This window comes from Sus scrofa, chromosome 8 (assembly GCF_000003025.6).
Source record: "Sus scrofa isolate TJ Tabasco breed Duroc chromosome 8, Sscrofa11.1, whole genome shotgun sequence".
Taxonomy (NCBI): Eukaryota; Metazoa; Chordata; class Mammalia; order Artiodactyla; family Suidae; genus Sus; species Sus scrofa.
The window spans coordinates 46,287,133-46,310,488 of record NC_010450.4 but is presented as its reverse complement, the minus strand read 5'-3'; positions in this window follow the sequence as shown (position 1 = coordinate 46,310,488).

The following is a 23,356-nucleotide window of genomic DNA, read 5'->3' as shown; positions in this document are numbered from 1 at the left end:
CTCATCTGAGCTTCAGGAAAGATACAAGTAGGAACCTTATCTAGCCAAATACCAGAGTCCTTCCCTGTTTTCACATATCAACCTGTAAATGCTGAGGGAAAATACTGTGCCCTAGTTTAGAGTGTGAAACTCCTCAAATGATAAATAAACTTTAAGAAAATATGCTCCTCTTCAAATATATTTTCCCTTTAGGTTTGCTTTGAAACAGCAACAAACAAGTGTGAGAAAAAAAATGTATATATGTATGTGTGACTGGGTCACTTCCCTGTACAGTAGAAAATTGACAGAACACTGTAAACCAACTATAATGGAAAAAATATAAGCATTTAAAAATTTTTTTAAAATGAAATATCAACAAATGACAGTAGTTCCAAGAGCTTTGAATGGGACTACATAACACTGTGAAAATTTGGGTGTGCAATGCAGGTTATAATTACTGAGCATTTAAGTGAATGATTATGTGCGAGTCTCTGATAATTTTGGTCCTGGCATTAACAAATCCATTCTTCCTGAGAGACGTGGTTATTTGTCTCTTCGGATTCCATTTTTCATTCAGTTGGAAATGGGGGAAATTCCTATAAGAGCTTTAAAGGGATGTTCCTGTCAACCTGAAATCATGATTTCCTTTGGATGTGATGTTCATTCCTGGTAAAATAATTTAATTTGAGTCTTCAAGAGGAAGCCAAAAAGGGAGTGTTTGGATGCAACATGTTCATCTAATTCATTGCACATAATGCTGCTGTTAGAGGTCAGCATTTCATATCAAGTTCTGCAGGTTTTTTCTGGCAGAAACCTCCTTCATCATTCCTGGTCTGGTTTTCTCTGCTTGCAGGTATGGTATGCGGGTGACCTTGGACTTGTCTGTACAGCAATGAACAGCTCCTTCAAGACTCCATTGTCTTCATTTCTTTCCCCATATTGCTGTGTAAAAGAGACATCTTTGGGAGTTCCCATCACGGTGCAGCAGAAATGAATCTGACTAGGAATCATGAGGTTGCAGTTTCAATCCCTAGCCTTGCTCAGTGGTTTGGTGAGCCAGTGTTGCCATGAGCTGTGGTGTAGGTCACAGATGCGGGTCAGCTCCCCCGTTGCTGTGGCTCTGGCATAGGCTGGCAGCTACAGTTCTGATTAGACCCCTAGCCTGGGAACCTCCACATGCCGCCGGTGTGGCCCTAAAAAGACAAAAAATAAAAATAAAAAAAGTTTTAAAAAAGAGACATGTTTGTTGCCATGAAAATCTCAGGTACTTCTGGAAAAATATCTCTGAGAGGCAGGTGCCCTGGCCTGCTGCTGCTGGATCTGGGACCTTGGACACTTCTCTAGAGAAACTCTCTATTAGGTGCAAAACAAGAAAAGGAAGAAGACATGGAAGGCTTTGCTCATGAAATTTTGTCTCAGAAAATTCTCTTGGAACAACTCTTGAAGTACTTAACAGAGCTCTTGTTATTTTTAAAAAATTATTCTATTGAAGCATAGTTGATTTACAATGTTGTATTATTTTCTGCTGTACAGCAAAGTGGCATCTATCTTGTTGGTTATCTATTTTGTATATAGTAGTGTGTATCTGCTAATCCCAAACTCCTAATTTATCTCTCCTCCTGCCCCCACTATCCCCTTTGAAGACCATAGTTTTTTTCACTATGCCTGTGTGTCTGTTTATGTTTGGGAAATAAGTTTATTTGTATTACTTTTTAATTACTCAGTGAAGTTTATTACATTTATAGACGTACAATGATCATCACAACCCAATTTTATAGCATTTTCATCCCAAACCCCCAGCCTATCCTCCCAACCCCCAACCTGTCTCATTTGGAAAACATAAGTTTTTTGAAGTCTGTGAGTCAGTATCTGTTCTGCAAAGAAGTTCATTGTGTCCTTTTTTTAGATTCCACATGTAAGTAATAGCATATGATGTTGGTATCTCACTGTCTGACTTACTTCACTTAGCATGATAATTTCTAGGTTCAGCCATGTTGCTGCAAATATCATTATTTCTTTCCTTTTAATGGCTAATATTCCATTGAGGATATGCACCACATCTTCACAATAATAATGATATATTCATTATCACTATTTGGACATTTAGGTTGTTATCATGGTTTGGCTATTGTATATAGTGAACATTGGAGTACATTTGTCTTTTGGAGTCACAGTTTTCTCTGGATAGATGCTCAGGAGTGGATTGCTGGATCAAATGGTGGTTCTATTGTTAGTTTCCTGAGGAATCTCCATACTGTTTTCAACAGTAGTTGCACTAATTTATATTCCTACCAACAATATATGAGGATTCCCTTTTCTCCTTGCCCTCTCCAGCATTTATTGTCTGTAGACTTTTTGATGCTGGCCATTCTGGCTGGTGTAAGGTGGTACCTCATAGTGGTTATTTGATTTGCATTTCTCTGATAATGAGTGATGTAGAACATCTTTTCATGGGTTTTTTGGCTGTCTGTATGTCTTCTTTGGAGAATTGTCTGTTTAGATCTTCTGCCCATTTTTTGATGGTGTTGTTTGTTTGGGTTTTTTTGTTTGTTTTAGTATTGAGCTGCAGAAGGTGTTTATAAATTTTGGAGATTAATCCCTTGTCAGCTGCTTCATTTGCAAAGATTTTCTCCCATTCTGTGGGTTACCTTTTCATCTTATTCAGGGTTTCCTTTGCTGTGCAGAAACTTTTAAGTTAATTGAGTTCCATTTGTTTATTTTTGTTTTTATTGTCATTACTCTAGGAGGTGGATCTGAGAAGATACTGCTGTGATTTATGTCAGAGATTGTTCAGCCTATGTCTTCCTCTAAGAGTTTTATTGCATCTGGTCTTATGTTTAGGTCTTTAATCCATTTTAAGTTTATTTTTGTGTATGGTGTTAGGAAGTGTTCTAATTTCATTCTTTTACATGTGGCTCTCCAGTTTTCCCAGCACCACTTATTGAAGGGGCTGTATTTTCTCCATTGTATATTCTTGCCTCCTTTGTCATAGATTAGTTGATTATTTGTATCATTTAAAAAAAAAAAATTTGCCATACCCATGGCATACAGACTTTCCCAGGCCAGGGATCAAACTTGTGCCACAACAGCAACCCAAGCTGCAGCAGTTTCAACATCAGGGCCTTAACCCACTAAGCCACCAGCGAACTCCTCATTTTTTAATTCAACGTACAAGTGACATCATGTGATATTTGTCTTGCTCTGGCTTACTTCACTTAGTATGATAATCTCTGGGTCAATCCATGTTGCTGCAGAAGAGGTATTGCTTTTATTCAATCTACCCAAATTTTCATTCTATAGTCAACTCAAACCAATTTGGGCTTTAGGAAATATCTAAGATGGGCTCAGATATTTCTGGACAAAGATGTCCATGGCATGCATGGGTGCATAAAAAAAACATGCGCACAGAACAACCCAAATCTCTAGCAATAAATAATAAGATGGAAGAGTAAGATGTAGAATTCTGCAACCATTTTATAATTTGTGTCTACATGTTTTAAAATAATTCACTCATGGAAGCATGATATACACATGCAAAGGTGGCATATTATAAGTACGCTTATCAGCAAATTATCATCAAGTACATTCCTTTCATGATAACTTAGGGAAAACTGAACATGAATCAGTAGTTTTAACATAAGATTTCATGCCATCTTTACATGCAGTGTACACTTCATAAGACAGACTCTATTTTTTCTAACTTTATCAATTTCTTTTTTTCCTGGTTGTCTTAATATTTCTAGTTAATAAAATTACTGTACATAAATTGACAGAACATTGTAAATTAACCATATTTAATAAAAATTTAAATATTACTGTCCTTTTATTTTCCATGTCTCATGTAAATGTGAGATCTCTTCTATTTTTTGCATTTCTGCTAATGGTTACCTTGTTTTTCTATATGTCATCACCAAAGCTATACCATCACCAAATATATATCAAACACCAGTATCTTTATCTTTCTGTTATAATGTAATCCAAGAACCTGGCACATAGTGCACACTCAATCAACATTTAAAAATTAATGAATATATCACCATTATTGTATAAATTTTAAAAAATTATTTTGTCTCATCAAAATGCTCTTTTCTTCAGATTCCCTTGTGGAATGCTTTTAATTTCTCCACTTTTCCCTTCCCCCAGGTTATGCTTTTGTTGAGGTGACTTTATATTTTGCTTTCAATTACTCTTTTTCCTTCCATTAGGTCTCATGTACATGAAGCATCTTCATGTGACATATTGTTAAACCATCCCAGTCACTGTGGTGAGTCATATAGGTACATGTAACGAGCATTACTTCCCTGTTTCATCTATACCATCTTGAAGAGACTTGATTAATTGATTATAATCATTATTTGAGTACTTCTTTCCATGGATAATATGGTCTTAAAAGCCATCTACAAGTAAATCTGTATCTCCTTTAACTTGGCTGATAAATGATAACTTGGCTGGAAATAGAATCTTTGGGTGGAATCCCTTATCTTTCCATCCTCTGAAATCTTATCCCATAGTATTCCAGCTTCTGGTATTGTTGATGTGAAGTCAGATATAAAACTAATTATTTGGGTGTGCAAGGGAGGGATGGATTGGGAGTTTGGGGTTAGCAGATGCAAACTATTATATAGAGAGGATGGATAAAAAACAAAGTCCTACTACATGGCACAGGGAACTATATTCAATATCCTATAATAAATAAAACAAAAGAAAGCAAAAAAAAAAAAAAAAAACCCTACTGCCTTGTTTCCTTTATAACTATCTTCCTGCATCTAAAAGCTTATAATGTTATCTTCTTAAACGTGGACTTCATGAATCTTCTCAGGATAAACATAGAGCCCGCTTAAGATGAAATTTTCCTCTCCTTAAATTTTCAACTCTTCTCCTTCACTTTTTCTACCCTTTTTTTTGAATGTTTATGAACTCAAACAATTCTACATCTTTTCTGTCCTGAATTCTATGTCATGAATGTCATATCTCTGTTTGAGATATTTCTTCTATTTTATCATCTAGTGAATTTTTCCCAGGTCTCAACTGTGAAAGTTTAGTCTTTTATATAATCTCTGAAATTTTAATATTAAAAATAATGGCTTAGTTTGTTTCCCAGTCATCTTGTGGCTATATTCAAATCTACTAAAACAGTTTATTCATTTACTTATCAAGTTATATAGCCTGCCTTTCCCAGTAAATCTGAATCCCTAGGAACAGCCTGTTTTGCTTTTTTTTCCTCTGTATAGTTACTGAGTACTCCTAGTTGAATCATTATTTTCCTTCACCTATGATTCAGATTTATGTTTGCCTTTATCCAAAATCACAGCCAAGTCTGAGCTTACTCTCTAACCTAGGAATGAACCTCTAAATTTTCCCAGGGTACAGGTAAAAAGTACTTGGGAGTAGAGAAGATCCAGGCACAGGTTCCAACTCCTGGCAACCATTCTGAGCTCAGAGACCTCAGGGACCCCCAGGAACCCTGGCACAGCCTATATCTGCCCTCTTTGCTCTCCTGGTCCCTGGCAGTCAGAGGACCAGGCTTTCTGCACAAAAATCTCATCATTGCTGTTAATTTCTTCACTGCAGATCTCCAAGCTCCCTCAGGCCCATAAATTAGGGAGACCAGTGCTTTATTCCTGTCAAGATCCTGGTAATGTCAAAAGCCTTCCCCAAGCTTCCCAGAAATGACTCCACTAATTGGAGATGGAGTTGGTACAACTGAAATCAGATGAGTGACAGATTCACTTTCAAGCAAAAACTTTTCCAGACTCCTTTTACAAAGCACCAAATGGATCATTTATACATTTATTAGCATAAATGACTAAACTAAGATTTTGCGCTTATTGTTTTTGCAATAATGGTAATATTACAGGAAAAAGTTATGGTACATAAGGGGAACTTTTCAGGATTTAGATAACATGATCAGCATTATTTCTATAAATTGATCTAAGGTATTCAAATGGAATTCTTGTGCCTCATAGTAATATTATTCTTATGCCTCATAAGCAGAATAGAATTAAAATGTGCTAATTGTGCTATGTCCTTACTAAAAGAAAAATCATACATTTCATGCTCAATAAAAACAAAACAATGAAGAAATTTCTTGGAGTAAGTACATATGGCAGAAAGCAGAACAGTTCCACAGCATTCTAAATACAAAAATATGATGCCACTATTGCAGAATCAACATTTATTCTCTATTACTACTTTTTTTCATGTTTTAAAATTTTACTGAAGTATAGTTGATTCACAGTGTTGTTATAATTTCTGCTATACAACAAATTTCAGTTATACATGCACTTTTGTTACATGTGAACAACATAGCTTAAAAACAGAGATGGCCCTCCAGTTATTAAAATTGTACAGTAGCATTCAGAGATTTCTCCCATAAAATAGAGAACCAGAAAGTGAATCCCCACAAAATAGAGAAGCTAAAAGCTAAAAAGTCTCCAATTTTTCATATTGAAACAATCTAATATGAACACTTGCTTAAGACCAAAGACCAACACAGAAAGAGGAAAAAGCAACAGTTAGAAGACAACTGTGTTCGATAATCAAAACTAATTTTTGATTTATAAATATAACATAGCTTGCATTTTTAGAAAGAATACTGGATGACCGTTAAATAAACCAGTAAATGATCATTTTTAACAGCTTAAGTTCTCAAAATATAGAAATTCATAGTATTATAACAACATTCTTCAGTATACACATATATATCAGTGTATTTAATTAAAATCAGACATAGGTACACCTAGTTTACAACCCACCTCCACAAAAAAAAAAAAAAAAAAAAAAAAAAAACTTGATTCTTAACTCAATGCTACCTTTCCCTAGTTTTCTTTCCTTTCTTTTTTTTTTTTTTTTTTTAGTTTTTAAGTCAGCTACATAAAGCAATGCTTCTAGACTTTAACATGCACATGCTCACCCAGGATCTTGTTAAAATACAGATTCATATCTAAACAAGTTTCTAGGTGATGCTGATGCTGCTGACTCAGGACCACTGTTTACAAAAGAGAGGACCATTGACCTCACTAAATATGACTGAACTCAATGTTGATGAAGGTTATCCTGATAGTTTAGAAATATGAAATTTGCAATTGGCATTCTTTATGTATGAGCATTGTGTTTATTTGGGTCTGGAAAGACATGTTCTGGAACAAATAATAACTGATCTAAGGCATTGTAAATTTCTTTCCTGTATGGCAGGTTATGAGTAGAAAGAGCAGAACATTAATTGAAACACTGAAGTGGAAAATGACTGAAGGAAATGTCAGCGGTGGAGTTATTTTCCTAAAATATTAAAGAGAGTCCTCCCTGATAACAAACACTCATAATAAAATGTAATGTCAACTGCAAATTAAGGACAATTGCACTAAAGAAAATGCTTAGACAGCTCTTGTTAAATCTGATTTTTACATGAAGACAGGTGTATAACAGCTTGAACACAGCTTGATTTTTCTTTTTCTTTTATCCTCAGTCTTATGTTTTGCTTCCTTGTGCTGTAGTTTGGAAGTCTGCACAAATCCTTTTCCTGATGGTTGTTTGAATGATAAATACCAGCCTCCTAATTCCCTAAGTATGGCTCTGTTTAAGCTGCATGACTTTTGTTTCTTCTAATCAGTGTCATGTGGTTTCAAGGCCACAATTCTTTGAAAATCATAGAAAGAGAAAGCTGAATTTTCTTTTTTCTTTCCAAGCTGTGTTAGGATATTCCATTACATGTTGGCACTTGAGTGGGAAGACTAGATGATGAATAGCCCCCATACGTGTGGCATTTCAAACCTCACTTGACTCAGCAGTGCTCTGAGGAGTTCAGAGTTTTATTCACTGAACAGTTCTCAAATGGTTCCCCATGATGCATTGTTTTTGCTGGTGTTTTGCCTTTCTTACCCACCTAGTAAAATGTGATTTGTTTTCAAGTAAAAATATATAAAAATGACCTTTCAGTCCCTGTTGATATAAAGAAAGCCATTTCTGAGACCAGGAATGAACATTTAACTACCTCAGAGATCTGTTACTTTCTGCTTATTTTTGCCTCCTCCCTGGGGCAGACTCCTATGTGTTCTCTGCTTGCTTCTGTGGATGATTTTTGACCATTCTATCTCTTGGATCACCTTTTATTCTTTTATTCTAATGTGTATAAATAGGTGCAAGACTTCCAGTGTCTTTGTTTTTCTTCTCCACACTCCAGATGTTTATTCAGTCATTTTTCAGGGTTTTTTTCAGTATTCTAAATATGCAAATAAATGTATTAACTAAAAGGAGAAGAAAAGGGAAACAAGAGAAGACTTTTTTGTGAAGACATTTTTAGTAATTTAAAAGGCTATATTTGCAAGACAATATCCCAAAGTGTAGATGATAGATAGATAGATAGATAAATAGATAGATAGATAGATAGATAGATAGATAGATAGATAGATAGACAGACAAATTTTTGTATTGGGGCAAAAACCAGCAAAAGCAACATTTGCTATCCCATTATTAAAGTGGCAAAAATAATACAAAAGAAATCTACAACCAAAATAAGAGATACCAAATCTACCCAATACCACACACACACACACACACACACACACACACTCACACACATACACGAGTCACTACTATATGGTAAGCATTGAAGAAAGCTCTGCCAAAAAGGAAATATATGTAAGTTATATAAAGTTTTTTATTTGTTTAAGTACAATCTAGTAATTTGGCCAAAGTAAGTTGTTATTAAACAAGTCTACTTTTCTTTCTATGTGAGATAATTTATTGATCCAGCTACCAAAAAAAAAAATGTATACTAGATATGCTACACCTCTGCTATAAGGATTAAGAGGATTGGTCCAACTGTGTACATGAGACTAAAATGTTCCAATTGCAACACTGTGTTTGTCCTCTACATTAAGCATGTGGATTTGTTGAGTTTTTTCAGCTGGAAATTTCTAAAAGATAACATAGCAGTTCTCAAAAGGTTGACCCTAGAATAGCAGCAATGATTACCTGGGAAATTGTTATAGAAGCACATTTTCAGGTCCCAACTCAAATACTCTGAACCAAACACTCCAAGAGTGGGACCCAGAAATTTCTATTTTAATAATCAGCTCCCTGGTGATTCTGATGCACATTGCTTCTTCTAGCCTAATTCCCTCTTTATGAAAGGAGTACATTAAAATTAAGGAGTTAACAAGATCATAGAGTGAGGTAAAATGTTGCAGAATATAAAGTGCAACACACAGAGGGCATCCAGTTACACAGTCTGATCCATGGCATAACTGAAGCCATAAAATAATTACATTTCAAAATGAGATCACATTTTATAATCTGTATTATTCCAGATTTGGTGTGGGGGGAGTCACTGCATTATTCTAATACCAACAACAAATCAAAAACTGAACCCAGGGAGTTCCTGTTCTGGCACAGTGGATTAAAGAATCCAGTGTTGCTGTAGATTCAGTATGTATGTCACAGCTGTGGCTTGGATGCAATCTAAGAAAGTCCATATGCCATGAATGTGGCCATAAAATTAAAAAAAAAGAAGCAGTTAACAATCGTGGCTCTGAGGGTTAAGAACCTCACATAATGCTCATGAGAGTGCAGGTTCCATCCCTGTCTGGCCTTGCTCAGTGGGTTAAGGATCCACAGAAGCAGCTTGGATCTGGCATTGCTGTAGCTGTGGTGTAGGCCTGCAGCTGCAGCTCCAATTTGACCCCTAGCCTGGAAACATCCATATGCTGGGGGAATAGCCCTAAGAAGAAAAAGAAAAAAAACAAACAAAATTTAATCCATTCAGTCAGGTCACATTGTATAGTTGCTTAAACAGCTGATGATAATAAGGTATTACACATAAGATTAGGTTCTAGTACTAAGATCTTTCATAGTTGGTACAGAAGTTTCTCAGTTTTGTGTGTAAGTGGGGGGGAGGTTGTTGGTTTGATTTTTTGTTTGTTTGTTTGCTCGTTTTTGCCTTAGTCTGACCCTAATTTGGGTCTGAATTCAGGAGGTCTTATTTTGCCTACTGAGAAAGAATTGTAGAAGACACTGAGCTGAGACACATAAACGGCAAAAAGTCATTTACCAAAAAGTAATAAAAGGAGTTAATGTATTTTTTTAGTGTGAAGGAAAGTCAGTAATCAGTGAAAAGATAAAATTCTGGTTGCCTTTAAGCACATGAACTATGTACATCCTCCTCATGTTATCTCCCATTTGCCTCTAAATATACCCAAATAACACTACCTTCAAATAAGTTAGACTTCTCTAAATTTTTATTTAATCCACCATGCTAACTTCATCTTTTCCTTCACTGCAAATTTCATTTTTTATAACTGTAAAGTTAATACAGATTAAAAGTTGATAATTTCCCTTGTGACAACAGTGGGTTAAGGATCCAGTGTTGTCACTGTGGTAGCTTGGATAGCTTCTGTGGCACAGGTTTGGTCCCTGGCCTGGGAACTTTAACATGCCATGGACACAGCCAAAAAAAAAAAAAAAGTTGAAAACTTAGAAAGGGTGGAACATATCAAAGGTATATGACAAATATTTGTATGAAATTCCTCTAATTGATGTGTGCTGTCAGGGAATGTATATATATATATTCATTTGTTTGCCAAAAGGCATGAGGTAGTAATTGCTTTGAAGCTTTTTAAAAAATTAATGAATTTTGATATTTTCCACTTCACTAAATAGTCTTTTAAGGTGTAATTGCAATGGATATTTAATATCCCACTATGTTAACATACAGTAAATTAGCCAATGTCTTATTTTTAGATATTTAAGTCATTCCCAAATGTTCATGATTATGCTTAATCCTGTGATGATAAATATCTCTGTAACTTGTAAATAAAATGTTTGAGTAGTTTATCTCATAAAATTCCTAGCATAAAATCTGAAAAGTACAATTAACCAAAACCATTTAGAATTTTGATATACATTTCAAATTATCTTTCATATGTACCTAGAAGTGCATAAAATTTATATTCAGCAGGTAGTATTTAAATCTGTTAATTCTTTTATATATTTAACAGTTTAAAGAGCAAATAATAATATTGCTGTTTCTTTTTCATTAATTATTATTACTGTGGTAGATTAATATTCTTAAATATGGGTCATTTGTATTTCCTATTCAATTACTTTGCCAATTTTTAATGATGTGTTCATATGTTTCTTATTATATGCAAAAATATCTTTATATATTAAATATTTTACATTTCTGTTATAATTACTTACTATCAATATTTTGGAAAGAGCAGTTAAATCACTGCCTAATTCAACCTGCATTTTTACCTCCACAAATTTTAAAACTTTCCTTTCCTACTACTGCAAAACATCTCTTGCTAAGAACATGATCATGATCAAAACATATTTCACTCCTCCTCCATTAACTGTCTGCAGCTTGTAGTCCTATTGCTCCTGCACTACACCCTAAAATTCTTCCACTTTAATTTCCCTGGTTCTACTTCAATTGATTGAACTATATCGTTTCATCTCTGGGTCCTCTTTCTTTGAACTCTCTTGAAAACAGGTTTCTCAGAGTCCTTCTCTTGACTCCATGAGTTTGGTTCAATATGCTCAAGAACAGGGATACCCATAAGAGGCAGGAGGGCATTGAGTCAGACTCAGAAGAATATAGTTCTATCTGAAATCTCCACTGCTACCAGCAGATAACCCATTTTCAAATAAAAATATTAATAAATGAAGCCAATGACTCTGAGCATTTACCAATTAACTTCATTCTTAAAAGGTTTTCCTCCTCTTTTCTGTTACAAAAGAAAATTTCAACCTGTTTTCCTTGGTTAAAACATCTCCTACACTACTAAGAATTGTTTAAAAAACAAATGAAAAAGAAATAACACAAAATAACACCACCAACAAAACTCCATTAGGAAGCAGAAGGCTATCAGGGTTATCTTGTGGCACAGCAGATTAAGGATGCAGTGTTTTCACTGCAGCAGCTTGGGTCACTGCTGTGGCAAGGATTCAGTCTCTGGCCTGGGGATTTCCACATACTACAGGTATGGCAAAAAAAATAAAAAACCAAGACAGTTATTATGATCAACAATAAATTAACACTTAGCTGCAACTCAGCCCTAAAAACAGCAATTCTGAATTTTTCCACAAGAACAAGTTCTCTTCTATGTACTGAATGATTCTTCATAACTTAGACACCCAAGATACAGATTATTTAAAGCCAAATCCTCATGTACTATGGCTCCAAGGACAGTATTCTGCAATAGGAAGGATACCAAGGCCTAAGTCATGGCAGTAGCAAAAGTGGAGATAAATACACAAGAAAATTATTATTTTACTTTTAAGAAGGTGATAGCTAAACATATTTCAAAGCTAATGGGAAGGGGGAATTTTTTTATGTAAGTTATACTCTAGGCCCCAGTTTCCTGATCTGAACAATGATGAACATCTTTAAAATGCTTCTCAGAATTGTGATGAAAATTAAACATTAATTTGGTATTAGTTATGTAATAAGAAGAAGAATTTAATTTTTTTTTTCTTTTTTAGGGTTTCACCTGTGGCATATGGAAGTTCCCAGACCTATCACTGTGCCAACACAGGATCCTTAACCAAGCTCTCAGCAATGCCAGATCCTTAACCCACTGAGTGAGGCCTTGGTTCAAACACACATCCTCACGGATACTAGCAGGGTTCACAACCCTCAGAGCCACAATGAGGACTCCAAGAATTTCACTTTTTTGACCAAAATGTAGTTGATTTACAATGTTTCTTCAATTTCTGCCATACAGCAAAGTGGCCCAATCACTCACAGATCCCTGTGCTATACCATAGGGCCACATTGCACATCAATTCCAAATATAAGAGTTTGCATCATAAACCCCAAACTGCCTATCCATTCCACTCCCTCCCCCTTCCACTCTTTGGAACCACAAGTCTGTTATTTTAGGCCATGATCCGTTTCTGTTTTGTAGATAGGATCATCTGTGCCAAATTTTAGATTCCACAAATAAGTTATATTATATGATGGTTGTCTTTCTCTTTCTGGCTTACTTCACTTAGTATGAGAAATATAGCTCCATTCATGTTGCTGCAAATTGCATTAATTTATCTTTTTTGTGGCTATTCCATTGCATATATGTACCACATATTCTTAATCCATTCATCTGTTGATGGACATTTAGGTTGTTTCCATGTTTTGGATATTGTGAATAAACATGTATATTTTTCAATGAAAGTTTTGTCTGGATATATGCCTAGGAGTGGGATTGCTAGATCATATGGTAGTTCTATAGTTTTCTGAGGTACTTTCATACTGTTTTATATGGTGGTTGTACCAGTTTTCATTCCCACCAACAGTGAAGGAGGGTCCCTTTGTCTCATCACCCTCTCTAGCATTTTATATTTGTTGACTTGTTAATGATGGCCATTCTGACATATGACTCTTGACATGTCCCTGACAACCAGATGGATAAGACCCAGCTCCATCCACCAGTGGGCAGACAACAGTGCCTTCCAATATGCATCCCTCACAAGCAACTGTATCAACTTCATCCACCAAGGTGCAGATACCAGAAGTAAAAGGAACTACAGTCCTGCAACCTGAGGAAATGAGACCACAAACACAGAAATTTAGAGAAAATGAAACAGAAAAATATGTTTCAGACAAATGATCAAGATAAAAACCCACAAAAGCAAGTAAATGAAGATGAGATAGGCAATCTACCTAGGAAATAATTTAGAGTAAAGATACTAAGCATTATCTAAGATCTCAAATAAAGAATAAAGGCATGATAAAAGGGTAAAGAAGTGTTTAACAAAGAGCTACAAGATTTAACAAACAAAGATGAGCAATACAAAAGTGAAATGAAAAAAATACTCTAGAAGAAATCAATACAAGAATAACTGAGACAGAAGAAAGAAAACTTGAGCTGGAAGACAGAGTGATAGAAATTACTGATACAGAAAAGATTAAAGAAAAAAGAATGAAAAGAAATGAGGATATGCAAAGGGACCTCTGGCACAATATTAAATATAGGAACATTCTCATTATAAGGGTCCTAGAAGAAGAGAGAGAATGGATCTGAGAAAATATTGGAAGAGAGTTTAGATGAAAAATTTCCTAATATGGGAAAGGAAACACTCAAGACCAGGAATGCAGAGAGTCCTATAAGAGATAAATCCAAAGAGGAACATGATGAGACACATATTATTCAAAATGACATAAATTAAAGACAAGAAAAATATTAAAGGCAACAAGGGAAATGTTACAAAATACATACAAGTGAACTCCAATGACATTATCAGGTGATTTTTCAAAAGAAAATCTGCTGGCCAGAAGAAGTAGCATAATATATTTAAAGTGATGAAAAGGAAAGACTTACAATCATGAACAAGGCTTACATTTAGATTTAACAGAGATATCAAAAGCTTTACAGAAAATGAAAAGCTGAGAGAATTCAGTACCACCAAATTCAACTCTACAACAAATGCTAAAGGAACTTCCCTAGGCATAAAAGAAAAGGTTATGATTAGAAAAAATAAAATTACAAATGGGAAAGTTTACTCATCAAGGCAAACACAATAAAAGTAAGAAAATGTCCACAGGCAAATATGATATCAAAACTAACAATTATGAGGAGAGTACAAATGCAGACTCTTGAAAATTGAATTGAAATTAAGAGGTCAGCAATTTAAGACAACTCTGTATATGTAGAGATTTCTATATCAAAATTTCATGGGCACTGCAAACCAAAAAACTACAATAAACATACACACATAAAAAATTAAACAGAAAACCAAAAATGCAACATTAAAAATAGTCATCAAATCACAAAAAAGAGAACATATAAGGAAGGGAAAAATAAAGACATAAAATAACAAATTCTATACAATTAAGAAAATGGCAATAAGTATATATATATATATATATATATATATATCAATGATTACATGAAATGTAAATCGATTAAATTCTCCAACAAAAAGACATAAATGCGCTGAATGGATACAAAAAGACCCATTATATGCTGTCTAGAGAGGATCACATCTGATCTGGGACACATAGAGACTGAAAGTGAGAGGATGAAAAGGGATATTCCATGTAAATGAAAAAAGAAAGCTGGAGTAAAAATACTCATATTAGATAAAATAGACTTTAAAATAAAGACTGTTACAAGCCCCAAAGATAGATACTACATAATGATCAAGTGATCAATCCAAGAAGATGTAATTGTAAAAATATATTCACCCAATATAGGAGTACCCCAACCTATGAGGCAAGTTCTAAAAGCCATAAAAGGAGAATCAACAATAACCACCTCAACATAATAAAGGCCGTATATGACAGACTCACAGCTATCATCACTCTCAATGGTGAAAAGATGAAAGAATTTCCATTAAGATCAGGAATAAGAGAAGGATGTCCACTCTTTCCATTTTCATCCAAATCCTAGCCAATGCAATTGCCAAGACCAGCTCAGCAACATGGGGCTGAAGAACAGGTGCTGTGAAATTTAAGGAAAAATGTTAACATAAAACAAGACACAGAGACAGTAATGGTGGGTACTGGGGGACTCAAGGTCTCAGGGACCAGGAGCACTGCCTCAAGAAACCACACCACTTTTATTGTGCTCGTTAGATGAGATCAAGTGAGGAGGGGCTATGGGTGTGGCAGATATAGGGTTCATTTACTATGTTATTTTACTATTTTAAAAGCCATTTAGCTGGTAAAAAGTTAAGCTTTTACCCTGACCTTTAGGCACATAACAGTCTTGTTCTTCAGCTTAAGTCATTTGCCAGCACTGTGACTGTTTTTCAAGCAGGAAGATTGGATAAAGTAAAGAATGAAGATGGGATAAAGTAAAGAAGGACAAGATGGAGTTTTCAGAGAAACATGTCTCCTGACATGCAGTCACAGAAGAAAAAGAAATAAAAGGAATTCATATTGGAAAAGAAGATGTGAAACTGTTAGTGTTTGCAGATGACATACTATACATAGAAAATGCTAAAGATGCTAGCAGAAAACTATTAGAGTTCATCAATGAATTTGGTAAGTTTGCAGGAAACAAAATTAAGACACAGAAATATCTTGTGCTAACAACAAAAGATAAGAAAGAGAAATTAAGAAAAGATCAAGATGAGAGGAGTAAGACATCACGTTCACCTTCCACACAGCAAAAAAAAAAAAGTCTACATGTAGAACTATTTACACAGAACATCTACAGAACACTGGCAGAAGACTTTAAACCTCCGAAAAGGGCAAGAAACCCTCCACATAACTGGGTAAAACAAAAGAAAAAGAGAGAGAGAGAAAAGGAATCAGGATGGGACTATCATTCCTGAGAGGGGACTGTGAAAGAGAAAAGGAACCCACACCCTGGAAAACCATCTAACCAACAGGGGTTTCAGCCAAGACAGAGGGACTTCAAAGTTGCTGAGAAAAGTGCAGCAGCTGGACTGAGGGGGACAAAGCATAGTGAGAGCTGCACTGATCATCTGCACCACCAACCCTGACACCAGAGCCTGAGAAACTTTGGTGGGGGCTGGTCACTGAAACTCAGGTTCTGGAGGTCGGTTCCAAGGAGAGGATTAGGATTGGCTGTGTGGAGACAACTTGAGGGGCTAGGGAGTGGTGTGCCATGGGCTGGGGAGCAGAACATCACAGCGAAGTGAACCCAGGAAGAGTTCTGGGCCCACAGGAGAAACAAGGCACCATTGTTGGGGAGGACAAGGGGAGGAGGAGCAGAGTGCCACAGGAATCTCCCTGCACAAACCAGGCTCTCAGAGGGTGGGGTGTCTCTGGTGCAGGCTACATGTGGTAAGAGGCCACTTGTTCTCACTACAGGAGATTGGGCACTTCTTGTGTGGGCTGAGTGGCTGGACTCCGCTTATGTGGGCTAAGGGCAGCAGGGGGCTAAGTGTGATTCAGTGCCTCTTGCATGAAGTACAGGCAGTAGGGACAAAAGATAGCAGTTATTTCAGAAACCAGAGGGAAGCATGGCCTGCCACCACCAGGAGTCTGTGAACAGGCTCCACCATAGGCCTCAGTCACCTCAGAGGTCTGCAAAACAGAGGGAATTTCAACCTACCACCAACCATTGTTGCTCTCACTCCCCTGGGAACACACCCACCCTGCTGCTTTCACTGACAATTGCTCCAGGCAACACTCACACATGCTGGATCACTGTCACTTCCCAGGACCCTGCAACTAGGAGCAACCTGTGTATCACCTCCTGCATGGACTAAGCAGGATGGGGTGACTCTTGCATGGTCTACAGTTTGGGGGGGAAAACCCCCACAGTTATCTCTGACTCCAAAGGTGGGCATAACCTGCCACCACTAGGAGCCCATGAATAGTCATCAGTTGTGGTCCCAATCACCTCAGAGGGCACCACAGAGGAGGGCATTGTGACTGAACATCACCTGTTGTTGCTCTTAATCTGCTGGGAACTCTCACACCCTGCCACTGCCACTGCCACTGCCAAATGCTCTGGGCACCATCCAAATATACTTAAGGCTCATTACCACTTCCCAGAGCCCTGTAACAAGGAGTTGCCTGTTTCACCTTCCTGCAGGTCCTTGCTACTGGCAAGAGCCCAGCAATCAGGCACTGACTACTAGCTCTACCCATTGCCTCCTGCTCCCTGGAAACATACTCTGCACCCTGGGGATAACATCCTGCTCACACCAAAGAGAGAGACAGCAAGTATCCAAAATAAATAGTAACCCCCAAAAAAATACAAAGTGGTGCTCTTGCATAGATATAGCCCATGAAGACTATGGTTTGTTTTTCCTAAACTCACAGAAAAAGAAAAACACAAACAAAATTTAAAAGCTCAGGAACTATTCTCAGTTAAAAGAACAGGAGAATTCACCTGAAGCTGCAAACAATGGAATAGACCTATGCAGTCTAATAGACACTGAGTTCAAAAAGGAGATAGTGAAAATACTGAAGGAATTAAGGGTGAATATGAAGGAATTAAGAGTGGATGTAAACATTAATGCAGATTACTTTAGAAAAGAACTAGCAAATATAAGGAGGAACCAAGAAAAATTAGAAAATACATTTGCAGAGACACAAACTGAGCTAAAGTCACCAAAGAGCAGAATGAATAATGCAGAGGAAAGAATTAGTGACTTGGAAAAAAGAATCATGAAAATCACACAATCAGGACAGCAGACAGAAAACCAAATGAAAACACATGAAAGAAATATAAGTGAGCTATGGGACAATAAAAAGTGGGCCAATCTACACATAATAGAAATTCCAGAAGGAGAAGAAAAATAAAAAGGGATTGGAAATATATTTGAAGAAATTATGGCTGAAAACTTTATAAACCTAAAAAAAAAAAACCAAAAACAAACAAACAAAAAAACATATTATGATACAGGAAGCAGAGAGGGCCCCAAATAAGTTGATCTCAAATGAGCACCCGCCAAGACATATTATAATAAAATTAACAAAATTTAAAGATAAAGAGAGGATTCTAAAGGCAGCAAGAGAAACACACAGAATTAATTATAAGCAAACTTTGTAAGGCTGTCTGGTGATTTCTCTACAGAAACACCACAGGCCAGAAGAAAGTGGCAAAATATATTAATGTTCTAAAAGGTAAAATTTTGCAGCTTAGACTATTCTACCCAACAGGGATATCATTTAAAATAGAAGGAAAAATAAAAAAATTCCCCAATAAACAAAACTAAAAGAGTACAGCAATAATAAACTCATTCTAAAAGACATAATGAAAGGGCTTCTCTGAAAAAAAGAAGTAAAAAAAAAAAGGATGGAGAAAATCACAATTGGAAAGCAATCACTTAAATAAGCCTGTATACAGATCTAAAAGAAAAAAAAAAAACTATTGTAAAATAGATGATAAACACAAGGAACAGCAAAAGGACAAACATGAAGATGTTAAAAAATGACTTCAAAATCATAAAATGTGGAGAAGAAAAATATGAAAATCTAGACTCCTTTTTAAATAATTTGTTGTTTAGTCCCATATGACTATCAGGTCAGAGCAACCAGATATAGGAGGGAGTTAACGTACTTAAAAAACAAGGCAACCACAAATCAAAACTAAATATTACATTCACAAAAACTAAAAATAAAAGTACATGAGCATATAATACATGGATATCATCAAACCAAAAAAAAAAAAAAGGAAAGAAAGGAGAAACATAGAATTAACTGGAAATCTAGGTTTAAAATGTCGATAAATACATATCTATCAATAATCACTTTAAATGTCAATGGAATTAATGCTCCAATCGAAAAGCACAGATTGGATAAAAAAGCAAAACCTACAATCTGCTGTCCGGAAGAGACTCACCTTAGGGCAAAGGACACGTATCAATTGAAAGGGAGGGGATGGGAAAATATATTTTATATAAATGGAAAGGACATGAAAGCAGGAGTGCAATACTCATATCAGACAAAATAGACTTTAAAATGAAAGCCATAAAGAAAGACAAAGAAATACACCATTTAATGATAAAAGGATCCATTCAAGAACAAGATTATATAATCATCAAATATATGCCCCTTATATAGGAGCACCCAGATACATACAACAAATACTAACAGACATAAAAGGAGAAATTGATGGAAACACAATAAGAGTAGGAGACTTTAACACCCCACCCACATCAGTGGACAGATATTCTAGGCCAAAAACTAATAAGGCAACAGAGAGCCTAAATGACACAGTAGAAAAGTTAGACTTCATTGACATTTCTAGGACAGTACATCCAAAAAAATCAGAATATACCTACTTTTGAAGTACACATGGAAAATCCTCAAGGATTGCCCACATACTGTGGGAAAAAAACTAACCACAACAAATTTAAGACTATAGAAATTATTTCAAGTATCTTCTCTGACCACAATGGCATGAAACTAGAAATCAACCACAGGAAAAGAAATGAGAAAAAACCAACTACATGGAGACTAAACAGGATCATACTGAAAAACCAATAGGTCAATGAGGAAATCAAAAAGGAAATTAAAACCTCAAGACAAATGATAATGAAAATGGGACAATTCAAAATTTATGGGATGCTGCAAAAGCAGTGCTTAGAGGGAAATTCATAGGAATACAGGCCTCCCCCAAAAAGAAGAAAAATTTCAAATTGACAATTTAACATTCCATGGAAAAAATTTAGAAAAAAAAGAACAAACAGAATCTAAAGTCAGCAGAAGGAAGGAAAATATAAAGATCAGAGAGGAGATAAATAAAATAGAGATTCAAAAAACAATAGAAAAAATCAATAAAACCAAGAGCAGTTTCTTGAAAAGGTAAACAAAATTAGCAATGCTCTGGGCAGATTCACCAAGAAGGAGGAGAGAAATAACTCAAACAAAATAAGAAATGAAAAAGGAGAAATCTCAGCAGATACTTCAGAAGTACAAAAAACCATAAGAGAATACTATGAACAATTATACTCCAACAAGTTTGAAAACCTTGAAGAAATGGACAATTTTCTAGAGACTTACAGCCTGCCAAAACCAAATCAAGAATAAATACATCAGCTGAACAGACTGATCACTAGAAATTAAATTGAATATGTAATAAAAAACACACCCTATGAAAAAAAGTCCAGGACCAGATGGTTTCACAGGCAAATTCTACTAAACATACAAATATGAAATTATACTATTGTTCTTAAACTTTTCCAAAAGGTTGAAGAAGAAGGAACACTCTCAAAGACATTCTATGAAGCCACCTTCACCTTAATACTAAAACCAGACAGAGATACTACCAAAAAAGCAAACTATAGGCCAATTTATTTGATGAATATAGACACTAAAATTATAAACAAAATTTTAGCCAACTAAATCCAACAAGATATAGAAAATATCACACACCAGGACCAACTTCACAAGGATGGTTCAACATACAAATCAACCTATTAACAAAAGAAAAGTCAAAAACTGAATGATCATCTCAACTGACGCAGAAAAAGCATTTGACAAAGTTCAATTAAGGATAAAAACTCTTACTAAGGTGGATATAGAGGGAACATACCTTCTCAAAATAAAAACCGTTTATGACAAACACACAGCAAATATAATATTCAATGGAGTAAAGCTGATAGCCTTCCCACTAAAATCTGAAACAAGACAAGGATGCCCACTCTTACCACTCTTATTTAACATAGTATTGGAAGTCCTAGTCACAGCAATCAGACAAACAAAAGAAATAAAAGGCATCCAAATAGGAAGGGAAGAGGTAAAACTGTCACTGTATGCAGATGACATGACACTATATATAGAAAACCCTAAGGACTCAACCCAAAAACTACCTGAACTGATTGATAAATTCAGCAAAGTAGCAGGATACAAGACAAACATTCAGAAATTGGTTGCAATTCTGTGTACTAACAATGAAATATTAGAAAAGGAATACAAAAATATAATACCTTTTAAAATTGCACCACAAAAAATCAAATACCTGGGAACACATCTGACCAAGGAGTTAAAAGACTATTGCCGAGAACCATAAAACATTAATCAAGGAAACTAAAGAGGATTCAAAGAAATGGAAAGATATTCCATGCTCCTGGGTTGGAAAAATGAATATCATAAAAATGGCCATACTACATAAAGCAATCTACAGATTCAATGCAATCCCTATCAAATTACCCATGACATTTTTCACAGAACTAGAACAAACAGTCCAAAAACTTATATGGAACCATAAAAGACCCAGAATTGCCAAGGCAATCCTGAGGGAAAAAAAAACAAGTCAGAGACATAACTCTCCCAGACTTCAGGCAATATTACAAAGCCACTGTCATCAAGATAATGTGGTAGTGGTACCAAACAAACATACAGACCAAAAGAACAGAATAGAGAATCCAGAAATAAACACAAACAGCTATGGTCAATTAATTTTTGACAAAGGAAGCAAGAATATAAAATGAGAAAAGACAGTCTTTTCAGCAAGTATTGCTGGGAAACCTGGATAGCTGCATATAAATCAATGAAACTAGAACACACCCTCAAATCATGCACAAAAAATAAACTCAAAATGTCTTAAAGACTTAAATGTTAGACAAGAGAGCATCAAACCCCTAGAAGAGAACATAGGCAAAATATTCTCTGACATCAACCTTACAAATGTTTTCTTAGCTCAGTCTCCCAAGGCAATAGAAATAGAAGCAAAAATAAACCAATGGGACCTAATCAAACTAAGTTTTGCACAGCAAAGGAAACCATAAAAAAAAAGGGACAAACCAACAGAATGAGAGAAAATAGTTCCAAACAATGCAACTGGCAAGGTCTTAATCTCTAAAATATACAAACAACTTACACAACTCAACAGCAAAAGAGCCAACAAACCCAATTGGAAAATGGATGAAGACCTGAATAGACATGCTTCCAAAGAAGATAAACAGATGGTCAGCAGTCACATGAAAAAAGACTCAACGTAACTGATTATTAGAGAAATGCAAATCAAAACTACTATGGTGTACCATCTCACACCTTTCAGAATGGCCATCATTAATAAGTCCACAAATAACAAACACTGGAGAGGGTGTGGGGTAAAGGGAATCCTCCTCCGCTGTTGGTGGGAATGTAAGTTGGTACAACCACTATAGAAAATAGAATGGAGGTACCTCAGAAAACTAAGTTTTAACTAAAAGTTTAAACTAAAACTAATATGACTCAGCAATCCCACTCTTGGGCATATATCTAGACAAAACTTTCCTTGAAAAAGACATATGCACCCATATGTTCATTGAAGCACTATTCACAGGAGCCAAGACATGGAAACAACCTAAATGTCCATAGATAGATGAATGTATTAAGAAGATATGGTGGTTGGAGTTCCTGTCGTGGTGCAGTGGTTAACGAATCCGACTAGGAACCATGAAGTTGCGGGTTTGGTCCCTGGCCTTGCTCAGTGGGTTAACGATCTGGCGTTGCCGTGAGCTGTGGTGTAGGTTGCAGACGCTGCTTGGATCCCGTGTTGCTGTGGCTCTGGCGTAGGTCGGAGACTACAGCTCCGATTTGACCCCTAGCCTGGGAACCTCCATATGCTGTGGGAGTGGCCCAAAGAAATAGCAAAAAGACAAAAAAAAAAAAAAAAAAAAAAAAAAGATATGGTGTGTGTGTGTGTGTGTGTGTATACACACACGCAATGAATACTAGTCAGTCATAAAAACCTACAAAATAATTCCATTTGTGGTAACATGGATGGAACTAGAGATTCTCATATTAAGTGAAGTAAGTCAGAAAGAGAAAGATAAATACCTTATGTATTTATCTGCAATCTAATATGTTGCACAAATAAACCTTTCCACAGAAAAGAAACTCATGGACTTGGAGAACAGACTTGTATTTGCCAAGGGGGAGGGGGAACGAGTGGGATGAACTGAGAATCTGGGTTTAATAGATGCAAACTATTGCATTCAGAGTGGATAAGCAATGAGACCCTCC